The following is a 19,075-nucleotide window of genomic DNA, read 5'->3' as shown; positions in this document are numbered from 1 at the left end:
TTCAGTATTTAGATGGGGTTTGAGTTGTTGGAATAATAAAAGAGTGACAGTACAGAATGCATAGGAGCAATATAAAAATATGTATCTGGTGACCAAACTGATGGATTGTGACAGAAGGCGGCTGGATGCTTACTAATCCCATTTTCTCTGCCTGGACACCTGGGATGTATCTCAGCTTTCCTTACACTTATGTGGGGACCATGTGAATGAGCTGTGACCAACGGAATATACACAGAAGCGACTGTGAAATCGTCCTCACATTTGTGCACAATTCTGGGGATATCCTCAGGGGTCTTATATTTCACACCTCCCCAGGATTTAGTGCTCCTTTGGGAACTGCAAGTTCAGGTGATGGGCTGCTGGTGAGGATGTTTTGATAAGGACCTGAAGCCTCTGAGCTTCATAATCATATCTGTACCTGGGCCTACCTGCCCTGAGTGTCGGAAGGGCACAACGGGGGAGAGACAGAGGTCCCGGGTACTGTGAACTAGATGAAAGTCACGCCACAAACGTGAGACCATGTCAACTCCGCCCTCCACTTAGGCCTGACAGCAGTGGGTCATGATGTTCCCTAGATCTGAATCATGAGACCTGTAATAATGCGCGTCTTGGGTAACGTGCCTCCCCGTAGTTTACGAAACCCTCCTGCCGCGTTCTTTACAAAAAAACGAAATAAGCCAAATAGTTCAAATCTGTGCTTTTATGTAAAATTTGTCATCAAGACCTGTGAGGCTGCTTTGCGAATCAAGAAGTCCTTGTATTTTCTGTTTCCATGAGCAATGCCAAGGATCCTACGAAGAGGCGACCCCGACCGCGCCTCCCTCTGCAGCGTGTTAATGGTAACGACAATGACAATACTAGGTACTTACTGAGCACTAACCGCGTGACAGGCACTTCAAGTTCCGAGAGACTTAGTGCCCAGTCTCGTCACGGTAGAGCTGTGGTTCTCAAACCTGGGCACCGCGGCAGGATCCTTAAGCCAGCGCTGATCCCCGTTCGCAGTTTCTGACACATCGGGTCGCGGCGGGCCACAGAGAGGTCCCCTGGTCCCGCGACGCCAGTTCCTGGGGACGAGGCTTCGCCCCTCGCCCACAGGAATTGGGGCGCTTTTCTTTACTGGGAAACCTGGGGCTCTATTCCCGGCGCGTTCCCGCAGGCCCTTGTCGTTGCCGTGGGGACAGGAAGTGGCGCGCGCGCGGAAACTACGTTACCCAGAAATGGGTGCTGCGCGCTTCCGCCCTGGGGAAGGGGCCGCAGACGCCCGGGAGGGGCGTTTCCTGCGGGGTCGGGGCGGGACTTCCGGTCGCGCCGCAGGAGCGCATCCCTCAGTGAGCGGCGGCTGGTCGGCCCACGACCACGTGGACTGGGGCGCACGCCGAGCCACTCGGGGCCGCGCCGGGCGGTAGAGTGACGTTGCGGGGACCGCCCCCGCGCCCTGTGCGAGTCGTGACGCCCAGGCGTCGGCTCCATCTCCCCTAGACTGTGCCCGGCTGTGGGACGGGCGCCGCAGGGACTGCGCCTTCTCCGGCCCCCCGCCCCCGCGCTCCGTCGCCGAGGTCCCCGAAGGCGGCGGCCCGAGCCTTGCGAGCACTTACACCGTCGTCTAGCGAGGCTCGGAGCGCGACAAGCAGCTGCAGGCGACCCCGCCCAGGCTAAGCCTTCGGGACCCGCACTGGTCACCCGCCTCTCAGGGTCCCGCTTGGCCCACCCGGTCCCCCGGTGGTGGCAGGGGCGGCAGCACGGATGAATCCGGCGCAGGTGAGTGAAGGGTCACCCTCACGGTCACCGCTCCTCCTTGTGGCCGATGGTGGCGGTGAGGCTCTGCCTTACCTCCCCCGGTTCTCGGTCGTGGAGTCCCTGGAGGAGGGCCCTCTGGCCCAGGATCCTGATCTAGGGCGCGTGTGTTCGGGTTACGGACGGCCCGGGGAACAACACTGGAAGGGCGACCCAGTCACGGGAGCAGGCGCAAGGGAACGGGGAACTTGGACGTGGGGTTGAGCTGGGAGTGAACAGAGCCTCCGTTGTGTCTTTTGGGAGCAGAGAGCAGTGGAATGGCAGGCCGGGAGGCTGCGCCTCTCTGCTGCAAGTTTGGAGCTGAGGAGAGGGGGGCTGACGCAGACGTCACTCGACGGTGGAGACTGGAAGTGAGAGAAGAAATGGAACTGAGAGCCCTGAGGCCCTAGTAGTGGGGGCTTCTGGGAGAAGGCTGAGCCCAAGTTTGGTTGTCTGGGAGGCATGGTCTGGAGGACACCAGGAGAACTGGCCAGCACCAGTGTTTGGCGTCCAGAGCTTACCCAGTACCCACCTGTCCACCTGCCTGGCTCTCTGCTCTGCACACAGTGCTCAGAGGGACGTGAGAAGAGAGCAGGCACTAGTGGCGCCAAGACCTGGTGTCGCCTCTGAGTCGGGAGCTGGGAGGAGAGGGACCGGGGTGGTCGTGTGAGTGGATTGACTGGGGAGTCCTCTTGCCTGTGGCTCAACTGTCCCCCCATCACGACAGGGCTGTGTGACCTTTGAGGATGTGTTCGTGTACTTCTCCCGGGAGGAGTGGGAGCTCCTTGAGGAGGCTCAGAGACTCCTGTACCGTGATGTGATGCTGGAGAACTTTGCACTTGTGTCCTCACTGGGTAAGGCCCTGCTGTGGTTATCTGTTGCTATGTGGCAAATTATCCCAGAGGTTAGTGGGATGACAACAAACGTGTATTATCTCACAGTTTCTGTGAGTCAGAAATCAGGCATATCTCACGTGGGTATCTTTAGCTCAAGGTCTTTCATAACCTTGTTGTCAGACTCTCCAGGGCTGCTGTCTCATCTGAAGGCTCAACTGGAGATGAACCTCCTGTCAAGGTCACGCACACGAGCAGGAGGCTGTTGGACTAAGTAGTCATTTTCTTGTGGGCTTTTGTCCCGAACCCTCCCTCAGTCTCTTGCTATGATGTCTTCTCCATAAGTAGATCACCACACAGCAGCTGATTCCCATGAGCAAGAGACAGCATCCAATATAGAGGCTGGTATCTTTATAACTTATTCTCAGAAGTGACATCCTATCATTTTTGCCATAATCTGTTCATTAAAAAGGAATTTTTAGGTTCAGCCCATGCTCGGCTGGAAAGACTTAACAGGGACATGGATACCTGGGGGTAGGTATGATTCCCAATTTCCTGGGCTGAGTTTTGCTCTTTCCTTTTTCCCCAGAGGGCAGCTTTCTGTCTGACAGTACCATCATGGCATGATCCCTTTCCTTAGCTCCCTGGACTAGGTGGTATGGGTACCAGAGCTGGGCAATGAACACTGTTTCCTCTTCTCTTAGAGCAGCCCCAGCCTCTTCTGTCCCAAAGCTTTGAAATGAAGGATTTGGGGGTGAGGAGTCTTGTATTCTGCCCAACAAATATGGCCTGGCCACACCTTGGCCGGGTGATTACCCAAATCCCTGATCTCTCAGAGTCTGCCCAGAGTCTCCCTGCTTCCTCTAATTGACATATCCTGGGGCCTGACTCTTCAAGAATCGCAGGCACCGTGCGGTCACTCCTTGTGAAGAACAGTGAGCTGTTCCTGCAAGACTGTGTCGAAGATTGTTTTTTAAATACTTAATTTTCTTCCTTCTGGAGAGGGTCACTGTGGGTACTGCTAGCCACTCAACCAGCTCTTCTTTCCCCGTAGGACTTGCAGTTTCCAGGACCCATGTTGTTTCCCAAATGCAGCCGGAGGGGAACGCAGGGTGCCTGAGAAGGTAGATGCAGTGGCAGCTACAGCAGAGAAGACCTGAAGGAGGCCCGGCCCCGGTGAGTGGAAGCCACGGGAATGGTCGCATCAGGGCTGGCTTCGCCTCCTACCAGCAACCTGTGCTGTATCTCCTAGCGTTCTGATGCCACAACCAGCGGCTGACCTCATCCCACGTTTTCTTCCCCGTTTGTGACACTTTGCCCACTTACCACTTTTACTCTGTCCTCAGTCACCTGTTGGTCCCCCGCCCTTCCCATCTCCACACCTTTTCCCCTCGTGGTGCTCCATGCAGTGCTTTGCGGCATTGGCTCTTTTTAACAGGTCGTGAGTTGTGCTCATATCCTTCAATTTTCCTTGAAAACAAAGTATTCCATTCCAACCAGAATTTTCTGGCCCAGGACAGACCCTTTTGCACAGCACTCACCGTCACAAGGAACAAGGCCTTGCCGGACGACCACTGGCAGGGGAGTGGTTTGGAGCCCCTGCCTCTCCTTATCCTATACTCCATCCATCCTTGTCCCCTCTCCCTGTGTGGTCTCCTTCATTCTCTGACCTTTAGAGACCCGCGGCACACAGCTGCCCTTCCTCATCCTGATTCTGGCTCCCCTGTCGTGCCAGCGGCCCCATGGACTACTTCCTGGTTGCATCAGACACACATTTGTTATGGGGTGCCACAGGCCACCAATTAAACCTGCACTTCACCGGCATTTATCTTCCGTCAGGCTGTCGGCATGCAGTGAAGGATGAGGCTACACCTTCTGATGCTCCCCATCAGTGGGTGTCACAGATGAGAACTCCCCAGGCAGGTCCTTCCCCCCGAAAGGCTCACCCCTGTGACACATGTGGCCCATTCTTGACAGACATCTTTGCACCTGGCTGAGCCACAGGGAACACCATCTGGGCAACATGGCAACACCAGCGCAAGAGTCCCTGTAGGAGAGACTTCTGGGTAGTATAAATCTTGACCAGATGCAGAAGCAGTGGAGTGGAGAAAATTTTTTTAGAAAGTAAGGAGCCTGGCCTGATTTGTGAAGGTCAGCAGATGCCATGGGGCGAAGAAGGCCCTTACCTGCAGGGAGGGTGGGAGGAACTCTGTGGTCAGCTGTGGACTTGTCCAGCACCGGGCCCTTCACGGTGGGGAGAAACCACACTGGGCCCTGAGCGTGGGGGGCCTTTTGTGTATCCGATTTCCTTTAGGCAAGAAAGCACAACCTGAGACCATAAAGCCTTCCGCTTGTGGGAGGCAGCCTCACTCCAGGCTTGGTTGACTCAGAGCTTCTCATGGGGCTCATGGTTGGGGTGAACCGGGAACAATGAGGGCCAGCGGAGGGCTACTTGAGCCACACGGAGAGGCTCCCGGGGAAGGTGAGCTCCAAGCACAGCTAATCTGCCTTCGAGGCTTTCACGGGAGCAAGTCTCAGTGGGGCGCCTTCCGTGAACCACTCACACAGTCCACGTAAAGCATCGGTGGTCTATGGGAAGAATCTACGAGAGGAAGGTTCAACAGATGGTGGCGTGTTTGGCAACAGCAGTTGTGCTGAAGGGAAGCCCGGAACTGCACTGAACGTGAGAAAGCCTTTCTCGAGAAGGCGGGCCTCAGTGAGCACGTGAGGGTTTACCTCAAGTGAAGCCATGGGAGAGTTTCCCAGTGCAGTAGGGCTTTCGGCTGCGGGCCAGACCTCCCGTGGCACAGGCAGATTCACGCTGGGAGAAGCCTTATGAATGCCAGGAACGGAGGAGAATCGGGGACAGCTCTGCTTTGTCCAGAATAGTTTGGCCCACCCAAGAGAAAGTGTCTTCAAGTACAAAGTGAGCGGGTAAGCCTCTTGTGACCGCTGTTCTCTTGCTGATCGCGTGTTTTCCCAGGAGAGAAGCCCTGAATGCAGTGCTGTGGAAAGGCCTCCAGTCACCGCTTTTATTTTTGGCATGATAGAGTCCACACTGCAGGAGAACCCTTGGAGTGTGAAGAAGATCAGAGAGCCTTCTGTGATCTCTTTTCCCGAAGTCAGCACAAGGAGTTACAGTGGGGAAAACCTTGTGAACACAGTGAATGTGGATACACGCTCAGCCTTCATTCATCGCTCCCCCCGCCCCCTAAGTATTCGTATTGGGGAGAAACCCTGTGAGCGTCAGACATGTGGGAAAGCCTTTTGCAAATGGACTTCCCTCAGTCAGCACCAGAGAACTCATACTGAGGAGAAGCCTTTTGAATGTAAGTCCCGAGGAAACTCTTTGCCAGAGGAAACCTCCTGCCAAGCATCTGAAAAATTATACCAAAGAGAAACCCCGTAAGTGTCATCGTTGTGAGAAGATCTTCTGAAGCGGTTCATCACTTACTGTTGTATGATCTACCCGGCTAGGACCATACTCTATGAATAAGAACTTACAAAGGAGAGAAAACCAGCAGTTGCTGTGTAATTACAAAGCCTTCAGCCCTAGCTTGGTTTCAGTATGCCCTGAAGAGTGATTCCAGAGTATTTTAAAAAAGAGAGCAAAGGCATAAGGGAAGAGGAAGAAAAGAGGTAGATGTGACAGAAAAAGGAGTACGTGTGGTTTCTTTCAGGTTTCCCTGCCAGACCCATGACAATTTGTTAGCAGTTTTAGGGGGGGCAGGTGGGAGCAGTATGGGCGAGGTGAAGGGGCCTCCCCCCGCCACCTGACTTAATACACTCCCGGCCATTCCGTGTCAGGAGAGCTGGACACTTGGTGCAGCTCTGCAAATACTTACTGAAATCCTTTTTTGTTAAAAAAAAAAAACCCTACTTAATCATTAAGTGTCATAAGTCTTTGTGATAAATGTGAAGTCTTGATTTATGAAGCACTTAACAACTTAAAAGAAATTAGAATACTAAAAATATTGTTACCTAAAATTATCTCATATCTAAGGAGCAAAGAACAAATATATGAATGGGTACATTTTGCTGCACCATTTAAGACCATTTAAGGTTATTTTTTCATTTATTCTGTATTGAGATATAATTGACAGATCACATAATTGGCATATAACATGTAAGTTTAAGGTGTTCAACATTGATCTTGTTGAATTTATATTGCGACGTGATTGTCATTGTAGCATTAACCTCTGTATCCTGGCGGTATCCTGTATCCTGTGTTCCTAGTGGTGGGAGCAGTTCACATCTAGTCTCTTGCCAAGTTTAATGTTTGTAATACAGTTTTGTTCCTTGTAACCCCTGTACCGTGTGTTAAATCTCCAGGAGTTACTTAGTAGCTGCAATTATGTGCCCTTAAACAACATCTCCCTGTCCCCTGCCAAGCCTTTGGTAACCCATCATTCCACTCTCTTATTTGAGTTCAGAGTTTTTTGTTTTTCTTTTAAGAATCTTCGTATAAAAAATACAGTATTTGTCTTCCTGTGTTTGACTTATCTCACCTAGCGTAATGTCCCCAAGGCCCATCTGTATTGTCAGAAATGGCAGCATTTCCTTTTTTCTAATGGCTGAATAACATTCCACTGTGAATATATACCACATCTTCATCCTTTGATGGACACTTAGGCTGTCACTACATCTTGTCTCTCGTGTACAATGTTAATAAACATGGGAGTACAGATATCTCTGAGATCTTGTTTTCATTTCCCTTGGTTATGTATATACCCAGAAGTGGGACTGTTGGACCCTCTGGTGGTTCTATTTTTAAATTTTTGAAGAAGCTTCATACTGTTCTCCAAAGTGACCAGACCAGTTTACAGTCCCACCAACAGTGCACAAATGTTCCCTTCTCTCCACATCTTTGCTGACATTTAATCTCTTGTCCTCATGATACTAGCCATTCTGACAGGTGTGAGGTGATACCACATTCTGGTTTTGATTTGCGTTTCCCTGATGATTAGTGATAATGGGCACCTTTTCCTGTACCTGTTAGCCATTTGGATGTCTTTGCAAAAATGTCTGTGTGGTTCCTCTGCCCATGGTTTAATCAGATTTTTTTTTTTTGTTACTGAGTTGTAGGAGTTCTTTTTTTTAATGTGTTTATTTTTGAGAGAGAGACAGATACAGAGCACAAGCAGGAGAGGGCCAGAGAGAGTCACACAAAGAATCTGAAGCAGACTCCAGGCTCTGAGCTATCAGTACAGAGCCCGACATGAGGCTCAAACCCACTGTGAGATCATGACCTGAGCCTAAGTCAGACGCTTAACCAACTGAGCCATCCAGGTGCCCCAAGTGATATGAATTCTTTATAAAATTTTGGATATTAACCCCTTGTCTGTACATGGTTTGCAAATATTCTCTCCCATTCCATAGGTTGTCTTTCTTTTATTTTTTTAGTTACTTCTTTTGCAATGTAGAAGCTTTTACACTTGATGTAGTCCCACTTGTTGCTTTTTTCTTTTCTTTGTGCTTTTGGTGTCATAGCCAAAAAAATCACTGCCAGAACCACTGTTTTGGAGCTTCCTTTTTCTTCTCAGAATCTTGTAGCATCAGGTCTTATGTTTAGGTCTTTGATCCATTTCAAGTTAATTTTTGTGAGTGGGGTAAGGAGTCCACTTTCATTTTTCTGCATGGAGTTATCCAGTTTTCCAATACCATTTGTTGGAAAGACTCTCTTTTCCCTATTGGATGTTCTTGGCTCTCATCAAATATTAGTTGACCACATCTGTGGGATTTTGAATCTCTTCTGTTCCATTGGGGTGGGTCTGTTTTTAATGCCAATTCCATACTGTTTTGGTTACTATAGCTTTGTAGTATAGTTTGAAATCAGGAAATGTGATGCTACCTGCTCTTTCTCATGATTGCCTTGGTTATTAGGAACTTTTGTGGTTCCATACAAATTTTAAGGTTGTTTCTTCTGTTCCTGGGAAAAGTGCCATTGGAATTTTGATAGGGATTGACTTGAATCTATAGATAGCTTTTGGGTAACATGGACATTTTAGCAGTATTCTTCCAGTCTCTGAACACTGTGTCTTTCCATTGGGTCTTACTTCTTCCAATAGAATCTCATAGTTTTCATTGATGGATCATAGTTTCATTCATGGATCTTTCATTTCCATGGTTAAACTTACTCCTAGGTATTGTTTTTGATGCCATTTAGAATGAGACAGCTTTTTATTTCCCCAGATGTTTCACTGTTATCGTATAAAAAATGCAACTGATGTGTATATGTTGATCACATCCTGCAACTTTACACTGATTAGATCCAACAGTTTTTAGTTGAGTCTCTGGGATTTTCAGTGTATAAGAATCTATCATCTGGGGGCGTGAGTCGGTTAAGTGTTGGTCTTGATCCCATCATATATATATATGTGTGTGTGTGTGTGTGTGTATATATATATATATATGTATATATATATATATATATATATATATATATATATATATGTATATGATGACAGTTTTTTTTCTTTTCATTTGGATACCTGTTAATTTCTTTGTGTTGCCTAATTGCTCTAACTAGGACGTTCAGTACTATGTTAAGAGTGGTGAGAGAAGATTCAGTTTAAAGAAAAAAAACCCTTTTCTTCATGTCATTTTATTTTTTTAATTTTTTTTAGTGATTTATTTTTGACAGAGAGAGAGAGAGAGAGAGAGAGAGAGAGAGAGAATCAGTGGGGGAGGGGCAGAGAGAGAGGGAGACACAGAATCCGAAGCAGGTTCCAGGCACCGAGCTGTCAGCACAGAGCCCAATGTGGGGCTCGACCTCACAGACTGCAAGATCATGACCTGAGCCGAAGTCATACGCTCAATCGACTGAGCCACCCAGGCGCCCCTTCTTCATGTCATTTTAGACATCTATTCTGCTCACTTTCCCTTGATCCTGATCTGTTTTACTTTATTTTCTCTGAGGCACGATGGGGATCATACAGCTGTGCAGTCTTCCCAGGTGAGTCTTAATCGTTTCCTCTGACTGGGTTTTTCACTTTTTTAAATCTCTTTGAGGGCCTTCTCCAGGTCCACCTCAGCAGTTTTCTAAGGGTTGACTTAGGTCTAAAACAAACAGTAAAGCCACACATTCAAGTTAAGCTCATGACAAACTGAAAAAACAAACATGGTTAAGGAATCTTACTGTTTAATGCTAGGAGAATGTGCCCAGCGTTGTTATAAAGAAAAGTGGGTGGAATTTACCAAAGGGATGAAGATGTATTCATGCAGGCACGTGTAATTTCACATCCTGCCCGTGGACTGACTTCCACTGTGCTCTCATCAGGTGGGGCACTTTGGACAATCTCCTTCCTTCGGGATTGTCCTTGAGGACAAATGTTGAACTATAGGAGATGATCATTGCTACCTCATAAAAAATTGTGCAGTTTTTAATACAAATACAACCGTATTCTCCCTTTGAGCCCTCCTCAAAACCTCTGCAATGACCACAGGTCTAAGTTTGCATCTCCACTGAGGGCTGAAACCATTATGCCATGCTTTACCGCGTTTCATCAGTCGTGCACTTTGCAATGAGTCAGCAGTCACAATGCTTACAATTTTTTTAAATGCTTATTTTTGAGAAGGAGAGACCATGAGCGGGAAAAGAGAAGAGAGAAAGGGGGATAGAGGATCCAAAGCAGGCTCGGCTGACAGCAGTGAGCCTGATGTGGGGCTCGAGCTCATGGACTGTGACATCATGACCCAAGCTGAAGCTAGATCCCCAACTGACTGAGCCACTGAGGTGCCTCAATAGTTATAATTTTTTTTTTTTTAATGTTTATTTTTGAGAGAGAGAGAGTGAGTGGGGAAGGGAAGAGAGAGAAAGAGACACAGAATCTGAACCAGGCTCTGAGCTGTCAGCACAGAGCCCAACACAGGGCTGGAACTCACAAAGCATGAGATCATGACCTGAGCTGAAGTCAGATGCTTAACCGACTGAGTCACCCAGGTTCTCTAGTTATAATTTTGTAATGACAGCATGTATAGTTTTCTATGACTTGGGAAAGAGAGTTGCCTCCCAAGGGCCCCTTCCTCCTCTGGCCTCTCTTAGGGGAGCTTATCTGCACAGTGGCTGTGGCTATGTCTATAGCTGAGCCCCTGGGTCTGTAAGGGTCGACGAAATACTCTACAGAGAATTTGTTTCCCCCCCTGGGAGCTCTGGTACCATGCAGTACGTTCAGACACTGGGCCCACGTTCGTCCCAAAGCTGTTGTGACTTGCTGTCTCAGTGATGAAGGACTGAGGTTTATCCCCTCATCTCCCATTCCTTCCCATCTGGCCTTCACTTCCACGCTCCATCAGCCCAGCTGCTACCTTGCTACCATGTGGACAAGAATGACGGGACCGCATGCTTCAGTCGTGGCACGTCCTGTGGAGTTAGGACACGTGGGTGACTGAGACATGGGCCCTTCCCTTGAGCTCAGGTGAAAAGTATATTAAACAGGTGGAGTAAAGTAACTCTGGCTGTGACACCAAAGTGTCTGGGAGCCCCGGAAGCATGAGAGAGGGATTGAAACGTGGGGGTGAGAGGACAGGTGTGGAGGGGCAGGGTGGCACACAGGCTCAGAGCTTAGAGTTGTGATGGTTGGGATTCCAGCCTGTCTGCACCGTGACCATCGCCAGCCACATGACCTTGGTCCCGTTCCTTGTCCCTGGAGTTCCTGGTCTTTGTGCATAAAATGCGAAGGTGGACATCGAACTAAAGTGCGCAGAGCCGAGCAGGCCCTGGAACGATGCAGGACCCTCAGGCGGGGTTGGAGTTGGAGGGCGTCTACAGAGGTGACAGCGTGTGTCAAGGCGCAAGACTGAGAGGTGTGGTCTAGAGGAGGGCTGCTGTGGCTGCGGTGGGAAGGGTGGTGGTCAGTGAGGTGGAGTGGGCGGGGCGACATGAGGCACTGGCTTTGTGCCCACTCATTTTGAACTGTCCATCAGACATCTAAGCGGGGACATCGGTATCTCACTGGATGTGCGCACCTGGAGCTCAGGGGAGCATTTGGTCTACGGATACGTGGTGCCGGTGCCTGCCCGCACCGGAAGTGCCCACAGTGAGGCCTACTGGTGCGCTGCCACATGGGCTGTTGCGTGCTGGGAAATGTGCGACGCTCAGGAAGTGGGTTGGGGGGATGTCTTCTGCGCTCTGGGCGTGTGCTCAGTGATTTGTAGGAGGTTTAAGAAAGTGGGAGTTTGATCTGAATTGGATGTTATCAGGAAACGGGGTCGGTCCTATGATTGGATATCCTGAAATTTAAAAAAAATTTTAAAATATTTATTTAAATATTTTTGAGAGAGAGAGACAGAGAGTGCAAGCAGGGGAGGGGCAAAGACAGAGGGAGACACAGAATCCGAAGCAGGCTCCAGTCTTGGAGCTGTCAGCACAGACCCCCAGGCAGGGCTCGAACCCATGAACTGCGAGATCATGACCTAAGCAAACGGAGGACGCTTAACCAACTGAGCCATCCAGGCACCGCCCCACTACAATTTTTTTAATGCTTATTTATTTTGAGAGAATGTGAGCAAGTGAGGAGCAGAGAGAGAGGGAGAGAAAGTCCCAAGTAGGCTCCAAGCTGTCAGCACAGAGCCGGGCGCGGGGCTGGAACTCATGAACCATGAGATCATGACCTGAGCCAAAATCAAGAGTTTGGATGCTTAACTGAGTGAGCCAGCCAGGCGCCCCTGAAATATTTTATCTTCAAGGCGGGGGACGGGAGTGGCACTACAGCAGCTGGTGGACAGTGTAGCTGTCACTCAGGTCACACAGGAGAGGGTGGGCACCTGGTCATTTCCATTGTTTGCACAGGGTTCTTGTTTTTGTCCATGCTCTGGCATGGTGACGGCGTGGTTTTTGACCTTACTTCAGTCTGTCATGGTCACTGAGGTCAGTGTTCGGTGAACTTGCTCATGTCCAACAGGAGAATCCCAGAGTTTAGAGCGGAATGCCAGACCATAGCCTGGCCCCCAGGCCTATCCCTTTCCAATCATGACCCCTCCCGCGGCCAATTTCAACCTGTAATACAGATAGAAATTAGCCCCACACAGAGAGATCTAGGCAGAGGGAACATTACACACAAAGCTGTGAGCGTGTGAGGATCCTGGGCACTGGAGAGAGTGGAAGTTCAGGGTGGGAGATCTGAGGCCAGGGCCTGGGGACTGGCCCCCCTGAGGGGCTGGTCAGAGACGCCTCGCACAGGAGGGAAGTTCTGAATGGGAACAGGCTGAGGGCACAGGTATCCCGGTGGGGACATTGTTCTCAAGAGCCCAGCTGCTGGTGGGGCCTTAGTGGCGCTCAGAGGGCCCCTTAGACGTGACTGGGCTAGAGCGGAGCACGGGACCTGGGGCCGGTGTGGGCGGATGGTCAGGGGCACCCAGAGGCAGATGCAGGCAGGGCGCTCACACCACGGAACCTACACAGTTTGAGCAGACTCCACAGCATCATCACACACACTACCCAAAAGTGTATTGACAGATGTGCACACCCAGGGACACACACGCAGGACACAACATCCTGTGCAGGTGCACACACAGATACCCACCAGGACACAGACACAGGCGTATACCCAAAGGTAGACTTATTTATACAGCCACATTGATAGACACACGTGTCCAAATGGTCACTCATGTACAGATGTAGCCATCCAGACGGGCACGCACACACGATCTCACTCACTCACACAGACACACAGTCGCGCAGACCTTCCCTAATGATAATCAGATCCACATCCATAGGGACGTGGTCATAAATGTGTAACATCTGCTTCTGCGAGAAAAGGGCATTTGGACTACGTAAGTTCATTACAGACTTTACTGATATAAAGGATGTGCGATTTACAGATGATAATAATATATACAGTGGTCTCTATTGTAAGCCTCACATAGCCAATGGATTCTCAAAGAATGCTTCTGTTAATTTTTGCTTTAACTCCTTGATGTGTCAAGATCTGTACAAAGCTTCAACATATTTATGTATTGTAACCAAGCAAATCCAATTCTGCGTGTATACCCAATAGAAATGAGGGCATTTTTCCTCCAAAATATACACAGTTGACCATTGAACGCCACAGATTTGAACTACATGGGTCCATTTATACACGGGGTTGTTGTTTGTATGAAACAGTACCGTACTATGAATGTATTTTCTCTTCTTTATGATTTTCTTAATATCATTTTCATTTCTCTAGCCATATAAAATATGTGCTAACCAACTGTTTATGTTCTCAGTAAGGCTTCCTGTCCGTAGCAGACTATTATTTTAGTTAAGTTTTTGGAGAGTCCAAAGTTATATGCGGATTTTCAACGGACCAAGTGTCAGCACACCCAGCCCCCGTGTCGTTCAAGGGTCAGCTGTAGGATTATAGGCTTATAAGCAACTTGATTGATCATAAGCAAGAACCCAAAACAACCCACAGAGCTATCAATGGGGACATGCCTAAATAAATTATACGGTCACAGAATGGAAGAAAACACAGCAATGAAAACTACTGCTTCATGCCACGTGGATGAATCTCTTAGAAAAAGAAGTGGGTGACACTGATACAAGTCAGAGACAAATCAGTATGGGCTGTAACCTCAGCTAGAAAGGTTAAAAAAACAACAACAGTGAATCTAATATATTGTGAAAAAGGACAGTAATGGTCACGTTTGTGCAGGGCTCTGTTCTAGGACATGTACGGGTGAGGTTTAGTGGATGTTGACAGGCAAATACTCATGAAGCCATGCTCTTAACATTTGTCCACTTCATCTTATTGAAATTACACATATAGAAAAAAAGAGAAATAAAATAAGTACCAGTGCACACCCCACAGAATAAAAAAGCACAGCAAAATTAGAATTCCTATATGAACCTCACAGATTGCAAATCCCATTTTACACCTCAGAGGAATCCTTTATCCAGAAATTTTGCTTTACTAATTCTCTTTCTTTTTAATTCATGGTTTGACACCTTACAAATGTCACTAATCACAGATACATTTTATGCTTGTTGTGAAATCCATATGAATGAAATCATTAGTGTGCTTTTCTCTACTGTGGATTTTTTTTTCTTTTAGTATTTGCAAGATGAATGTATCACTTGTGAATCATCCGAATGTATCACTTGTTAATTATCCTTTATTTATAATATATGTATTTTATTTTATTTTATTTTTTTTTAAATTTTTTTTTTTTTTTTAATTTATTTTTGGGACAGAGAGAGACATAGCATGAACGGGGGAGGGGCAGAGAGAGAGGGAGACACAGAATCGGAAACAGGCTCCAGGCTCCGAGCCATCAGCCCAGAGCCTGACGCGGGGCTCGAACTCACGGAGCGCGAGATCGTGACCTGGCTGAAGTCGGACGCTTAACCGACTGCGCCACCCAGGCGCCCCTATAATATATGTATTTTAAACTATTCATGTACCTATAGAATTTTATTAAACACATCGCTCAAGAATATGTGGGGATGTCATTTAGTCAAAATATTTACACTTTTTATTATCTTTATGTTACATGGTTATTTAGTATTTTATAACTTAATTTCCAAACATGCCTTTTAATATTTTCCATTTACCTCTGTTGTTGATTGATGTCTTGATTGTTTCCTTGTCTTATTTCACTCCATACAAATCAAAGATACTTTTCATGGTTGTCTATACTGTAAACATTCAGTTTGTACTAAATATAAACATCCTTTACTTGTATGTAAATGTATGTGTCAGGCCAGATTTGTCACTCTTGATGTGTGGATCCATGAGAACCTTAACAATTTTATATTTGCTGTTTCTACTAATTTCTGAGATGGCTGATATAAAAATGCCTGATACATTTGTGGACTGGTATCTTTATCCTTGTTATTCTCAAACTGGCTTTATGTAATTTAAGTCAGTATCATAAGTTACATACATATTCTGTTATATCTTCTTGGTGATGCTTTCTCACTTAAAATTATTTCTTTCTGATATAAATACATGTTAAGCATGTGTTTGTGTCTTATTTTGTAATAATTATAACAGGTATATTTTTCAAAACCTGTTTCATATATTTATATTTTAGATGTGTCCCTTGTATCCATGTTATTGTTGAATATTTTTAATATATCAAAAATTACTGGCTGATGATCTGAGCATTTACTCCATACTCATTTCATGAGATGGCTCATATATATTTAGGTTTAAATACATTCTCCGTGGATATGTGTGTGCTTTTCTTTGCCTCACTTGTTCTGTACATTTCCTTTTAAAAACTTTCTGTTGAGGGGCACCTGGGTGGCTCAGTCAGCTAAGCCTCCAACTTTGGCTCAGGTCATGATCTCACAGTTTGTGAGTTCAAGCCCTACATCAAGCCCTCCCTGCTTGGGAGTCTCTCTCTCTGCCCTGCCCCACTTGCACGCATGCATGTGCATGCACTCTCTCTTTCTCTCTCAAAATAAATAAATTAATTAAAAAATAAAAACTTGCTATTGGTTATTTCTGTACATTTCAATTTTTCCTTCTTCATATTTGTGGGGTGGATACACTGATTCTGTTTATTAGTGTTTAAGCTGAAAATGACAATGCACTTATTTAACACAATAAAATAGAGATAAAATCTTTGCTCTCCTGAAAAATATAAGATTTAAATATTAATTTGCTTATCTCAGTTTATGTGCTATTGAGTCTATACATGGTAATCCATCACTATGTCTTCAAAAAGGAAATATTAATGTCTTATACAGAGAATGTTTGTATTAATCTACAAACACACCCCTCTCATAGATCCTCATTCCTTCTACCGTCACAGACCATTCATCTGGGATCACTTTCCTTCAACCTTAAATAGAATCTTTAAAGTGTTCTTTATGTCAGTTTTTTTTTTTTTTCATTAAATTTCTCATGTTTGGTCTCAAATAGTCTTATACTGTTTCTTTGAAGATGCATTTGTTGTATATAGAAACTTGGTGGTGGTTATCTCTCCCACAGTTTCAGTATGTCCTTCTATTGTGTTCTGGACACTAATATTATACTGGGTGTAAGTGGAGACATTGTGTGTATAAGCCATATATAAACATATATAGCTCTGAGAGACAGTATTTGGACCTGAGTTGCATAAGACTTCACCCAACAATCCTAACATTGAGATGCAATCAGTGAATGGATAGGTTTTAATTTTGGTTGTCACATTAACAAGGGCGTAAGAGGGTAAAATGTAGATGATGGATAATAAAATGGGCATCAGTGATCAAATTGATGGATTGTGCTAGAAATGGTCTAGGTGTTCACCAATACTATTCTTTTGGACTCCTGAGAGGAAAAGTATGTCCTCGCTTCCCTTACACTTAACTTAGGACCATGTTAGTGCTAGGTATGCCATTCAACTTGTTTTGAAGTCAATGAGGAAGCACCTTCACCTTTGGCTATTTGAGCTTAACAGGCCAGCTGCTCTGTTTATTATTAAGCTTCCTGGACATTCCGGACTCAACTCCCTGGAGGTCAAAGTAATCCACCTCACTGATATTTCTGCCAAATGGTTCTCTCAAGGAGACCCAAGAGCCAAACCTCTGTCATCGTCGAAAAGAATGTTCTCGCACATGATAATTTGGAAGAATTGACCAGAGACACCCAACAATTGGCCCCCCAAAAGTAAAAACAACATTGGAAATTTAATAATTGTTGATCTGATAAAAAGAGAGAATTCTTATTTGGACTAAATGACAATATGGCCCTACCAGAAATTCTAAAATTCCCACCATTTACCAATGTACGACTATTGGTCTACTGACAAAATGATAGTGTTTATGAACCAATATTGGTGAGGAAATATTAATGAGGCCACAAAAGTGCCTACTTCACTTGTCCTGTTTGTCCAGTGGTACAAGGAAAGATGTTCATACTGCTCCCAGACACTTTGAACTGCCCAATGGAACATTTGAGGTTTGGCAAATGAATTTCATACAGCTTTCCCTGTCTCGTGGATATAAATGTGTTTTAGTCATGGTTTATACGTTGTCTCACTGGACCAAAGCTTTCCCTTGTAGACAGGCCACTGCTTCTTCTGTGGCTAAAACTCTGTTAGAAAAGATTATCACTACCTGAGAAACACCTCTCAAACATCATGGTGGTTGGGTAACCCATTTTACCCATGACGTGCTTCAACAGTTCTGTTTGGCTGGTTTTATACTTTGATTGTGTGTGTCATCCTCAGTCCTCAGGGTTAGTTGAACACACTAATGGCACTGGTAAGACTCAATAGGCAAAATGTGTAGAGATCTTCTATATACATTGTTCAAAAATATTGCCATCAGTCCTAATTCTCAGATCTCGCACTGTTCATAGATTCTCACCCTTTGGGATAGTCACGGGACTTCTAGTGTACTTGACCCTGCCTCCTCCGACCCACAGTTGATAAAGTAGATATCCTTCAAAATCGTAAAGGCCTAATTGCTCACTAAGGCACCGAGGGACAAAAGGCCACTGAATTAAGAAAAAACTGACTCTTGATCAGCAATGCTTTCCGAGAAGGATCCTGATCAAAAGGGAGGAATGGGAAAATGAATAAAGGACAACCTCACTAAAATGGAGTTGGGATGGCCAAAAGGAGGAACTCTCACCCAGTACTACTGGAAATCAAGAATTTCCAATTACCAAGACCAACAGAAGAATCAACAGGGAAGAATCATTAACTACAGACCCTAACAGGAAAAGATGTGCACCGCATTTCCTACAAGAAATTGACCACCCCAGCAACTCAAACAAAGAGAAACCACAGTCACCCTGAACTCTTGCTTTTCTCCAGTGGACTTGCGTTCAAAACAATCCTTCCCAACTTCCTCTTTCTTCTCCATAAATAAGTTCCTTACTTTTGTTTGCTGAACTATTCTATGGTTTTTGCAATAGATTACCTGTCCTGAATTGCAATTCTCTGCTCTTTCAGAAGAAACCCATTTTTGCTAGCAAAATAACTGATTTGTTTTTAAGGTCTGCCATATGAAACCATGTTAAGTCCACACCTACTTAAGCCTAAGAGCAATTAGTCTTGATAGTCCTAACTTTTGAATCATATGGCCTGTAGGAATGTGTCCCTTGCACAACAGACCTACCTGTGCTTTGTGAAACCTTCCTATATAAGTTTTTTTTTTTTTTTTTTTTTTAATAAAATGCACCTCAGGGCACCTGGATTGCTCAGTCGGTTAAGCGTTGGACTTCGGCTCAGGTCATGATCTCCTGGTTCATGAGTTCAAGCCCCATGTTGGGCTCTGTACTGACAGCTTGGAGCCTGGAGCCTGCCTCTGATCTGTGTCTCCCTCTCTCTCTGCCCCTCCCCTACTCGTACTCTGTCTCTCTCAAGAATAAATAAGCATTAAAAAAAATTAAAAATTTTAAAAATTAAATGCACCTAATGGTATACACATGTGCTTTATGCAAAAATTGTCACCGTTATTTATGATGCTGCTTGCTGACTCAGAGTGGTTGTATTTTGTGTTTGAAAACAAATCACCAGTGATTCTGCAAAGAGGGGTCCCTGACACC

The 19,075-nt window shown here is 46.1% G+C and overlaps 1 long non-coding RNA gene across 1 annotated transcript; it reads left to right on the top strand.

Annotated features, from left to right (window-relative positions):
• Nucleotides 1-1,295: 1,295 nt before the first annotated feature.
• On the top strand, nucleotides 1,296-6,010 carry LOC132677410 (uncharacterized). The gene is made up of 4 exons (XR_013552442.2): nucleotides 1,296-1,758; nucleotides 2,501-2,627; nucleotides 3,661-3,782; nucleotides 4,446-6,010. It is a non-coding gene; the product is annotated as an uncharacterized LOC132677410 (long non-coding RNA).
• Nucleotides 6,011-19,075: the final 13,065 nt, after the last annotated feature.

This window comes from Panthera onca, chromosome E2 (genome assembly GCF_046562875.1).
Source record: "Panthera onca isolate mPanOnc1 chromosome E2, mPanOnc1 haplotype 2, whole genome shotgun sequence".
Classification (NCBI taxonomy): domain Eukaryota; kingdom Metazoa; phylum Chordata; class Mammalia; order Carnivora; family Felidae; genus Panthera; species Panthera onca.
The sequence above is the reverse complement of the archived record's forward strand: the minus strand, read 5'-3'. Positions and strand labels throughout refer to the sequence as shown.